The sequence below is a fragment of the Rosa rugosa genome, chromosome 2, assembly GCF_958449725.1.
Source record: "Rosa rugosa chromosome 2, drRosRugo1.1, whole genome shotgun sequence".
Lineage (NCBI taxonomy): Eukaryota > Viridiplantae > Streptophyta > Magnoliopsida > Rosales > Rosaceae > Rosa > Rosa rugosa.
The window spans coordinates 46271942-46275398 of record NC_084821.1 but is presented as its reverse complement, the minus strand read 5'-3'; the positions used below and the strand labels follow the sequence as shown (position 1 = coordinate 46275398).

General features: G+C 36.1%; 1 long non-coding RNA gene across 1 annotated transcript; it reads right to left on the bottom strand.

The window, feature by feature from the left end:
* Positions 1-1879: 1879 nt before the first annotated feature.
* Positions 1880-2710, bottom strand: LOC133734651 (uncharacterized). Its single transcript, XR_009858473.1, has 3 exons — positions 2520-2710; positions 2397-2432; positions 1880-2314 (listed from the first exon to the last, which is right to left on the bottom strand). It is a non-coding gene; the product is annotated as an uncharacterized LOC133734651 (long non-coding RNA).
* Between the last annotated feature and the right edge of the window lie 747 nt (positions 2711-3457).

The following is a 3457-nucleotide window of genomic DNA, read 5'->3' as shown; positions in this document are numbered from 1 at the left end:
ATGTGCAAGAAAGAGTGTTCATATCTTTAAACCCCCCTCGATCAACGCGTTGGTAAATACTTTAATTATGACAAGACCGCACATGCATACAGTTCGCAACTTGACTTGGTTCGCGGAGTGGTTTTTAAATAAACTTCATTTGCTATTTTCATGAGACGACGAGGAGTGGACTCCCTATTTTCCTTGCACTAAAAATCAATTTTCATTCCTGTAATTATCGAAAGTGGAAAATGTAGCATGCTCCCAAATTCCAATTTTGAGCCTTAAATCTTGAAACAAACGAGTCTTTTCGGTGCATCTTTATTTAAATATATTTTTTAATTTTCTACAATATAATCTTTGGTCGTCGATGAATATGTGACACAAATTAGAGGACACTATGCAAATTGCTAATAATAATCATAATAATCTTTTATGAAAACAACATTGCAATGTTTTTCTTTTTTACCCTTTTTTCTTTTGGTTGAAGTTTGAATGTGATATTTACTTTTCTTTATTACATACCAAGAGAAGATTAATATGTAATAAAGAAAGAAAAAAGAGAGAGAAAATTAATGGCATTAGATCAATTAGTTCTGGACAAGATGATACTTACTTAATTTGGTCATCAAATGTTCAAAACCAGAGAGAAGCATAAAATTTGATTAGTGCAAGAGATATATACAGTAAAGTGTGTCAAGAAATTGAAGAGAGAAAAAGAAAGTAATGTGTGTGAACTGTGGACTACTCGGAGAAGGAGAAAGGAAATGAGAGCGAAAATCACTTTCCTTGATTTAGGCTGAACTTTATTGGAAAAAGATGATCAACCAATCCATTCCGAAATGCACACAGACCAAGCTGTGCCATAGCCCTATTGAAAGGGATTTTGGAGACTAATTCTTAGGTGTGGCTACCCGCACCACGTGTACGGTGCGGCTGCCCAATCAAGTCTCAGAATTTTTTGTCTTTGTTTCGGAATTGTCCCTGGTTTTTAAATGTGAAATACCCAAAATACCCCCCTGCTTGGGCACTGATTGGTCAGCCGCACCACGTGGCAGTGTGGCTGCCCCACGCAAGAACCTCTCAATTTTGGATGAATACTGCCTTGCAGGTGACTGACTCATTAGACCATCTCCAACAGATGGGTCTTTTGCCAGATGGACTAAATGTTTTGACCAACCAAACTATTCTCCAACTCATTTGCCTTTTACACGTGTATTTGACATAAGACTCTCCTCTGTCAAATTTGACAGCTTCTTCACTCTCTCTCTCTCGATCTCTTTCCCTTTCACGTCTTTCTTCCTCTCCTCTCACCCAGAACTTCAAGCTTCCTCTCCTCTCACCCAAAACTTCAAGCTTCCTCTCTTCAAGTATCTTTTTTCTTCTTGAATATTAGGAACATGGATCAAAAATTTTCAGATTCATCTTCAAATGCTGCAAATGAGGAATTTTGGGATCTTGCCAATTCATCATCAGACGAAGAATTGATGAATCTACAGATTACTGCTCTACAAGAGAAGGGAAGAAGAAGACGCCGGGGTTTGTGAGCAGCTGTTTGGTTCCTTCATTTGTTGTGAGTAGCTGTTTGGTTGTTTTAACAGTCCAATTAGGTGTGAAACTGAGTTGCTTTTATTTCCAATAGCTTGTTGTGAGAAATTGAGTTGTTTAGAATGTGAACCGAGTTTTGATAAATGCATATGCGTTAATAAATGCAAATAAGTTAAAGCATGTTTGTATTGCTTTCTCTGTTAGCAAAATGGAAAGGAAAGTTGATGTGAGTCAAAGCATGCTTTTTATTGCTTTCTCTGCTAGTTTTTTGGCTGTTTCTGTTTCTGTTTCCTGCTATGTATTCCCATCTTGATATATTCTCATAATCTCAATTGCATCTCTTAAATGGAACCATTCATTGTATGATCTTTGATTACAAGATAAAAAAAAAAATTAAAAAAAAGGAAAAACAACATAAATAAAATTTTATATATTAAAGTAATATTCAAATTTGACATCTCCATTGAAGCTAAAAATAGTCAAAATGTTGCTATATCAAATTTGCCATGTCATATGTCAAATTCAAATTTGACTAAAGCCAAATAACAAAGCCATTGCAGGTGACTCATTAGCAGCCAGTCTCGGGCAGTAGAGAAATTGTCCAGGAGAGCATGGTGGTAAATATCAAAGCTGTTTAAATGAATTACATGTTTTTTTATTTATTTATTTTATCAAAGCTGTTAGTCTGAGCCTCACAGCTAGTAAATTACTAAGGAACTTTAGTAGAATAGCTCACAGACTTAAGCGGAACCTGCAGCTCCCTTCTTCCTTGGTGCAGCTTCAGTACCTATTCAAACAAACAAACCAATTAATCGCAAAACTAAAACCAGAGTAGACATCAAGGAGTACAAAACTAAAAGGATCAATACCTTCTTGAGCTGTCAAATCCTCAAGCAACGAGTAATCTGCAGAGGAAGAGGAAGAAAGTGAGTCGATGTGATGGAATTTATGAACAAACAAAGCCCAGATTCATAATCACCTTAGATACATACTCTCATATATGTGTTTGCAAGGCTGCAAGAATGCCCTTCTATCAAGAGGAACACGAAGAAAGTGAGTTGAAGGGAGAGGATCAAAAGATCGATGTGAGACTGTGAGTCGTGAATGAGGAGCGATGTGAGAAAAGTTTCGAGTGATGGAGAGAATGGAGGCACAGCGGCTGAGAATGAGAGAAGTTTAGGTCTTTACTCTTTAATGGGTTAGTCTGATTCTCAATCGTCCAACCTAGGTCATCTAGAAGGCTGGTCTCCACTCTCCAGATCCAACGGTAGCAAACGGCTACATTTCTGAAAAAAAAAAAAAAATATATATATATATATATATATATATAATATATATTATTTTACGGGATTTTAAGCGCCTATATTTATATATCGTACACTCCAAAGAGCAACCTCTATAAATTCAAAGAAAATGGAAAAACCGACCGTTGGATGAGATTATTACAATAAAATATGAGTGTGGTAAAAAATTTAGTCAATTTCACCATATTTTCGAATCCGATCGAATTGGTCAACCGTCGTCACTTGTATGTCTTCTTGGTTGACTGATGGCTTGACGACCGCGAAACGTGTTTATTTTTTCACATCACGTCTTTAAATATGTCATCGATAGATGTGCGTGTACATAAGATAAAAATTTCAATTTTCATTACAAAGACGTTGGCCTATACCAATTTGCCTCCTAAAGTTGTATGACTTGTACATTGCATTTAAATTGTTGAGGTTCATTCTAAAGCAACCATGAAGTGGAAAATGAATTTAGAGAAACCAACCGCTCGATAGAGAGATTGTAATGTTTTATGGTGGTTGTAAAAAATCCAGTCAATTTGGTTCTCGTTTCGAATTCGATCAACTAGGTCAAACTTTGTTACTCTTATAAACCTATATTTATATATCATACGCTCCAAAGAGCAACCCCTATCAATTCA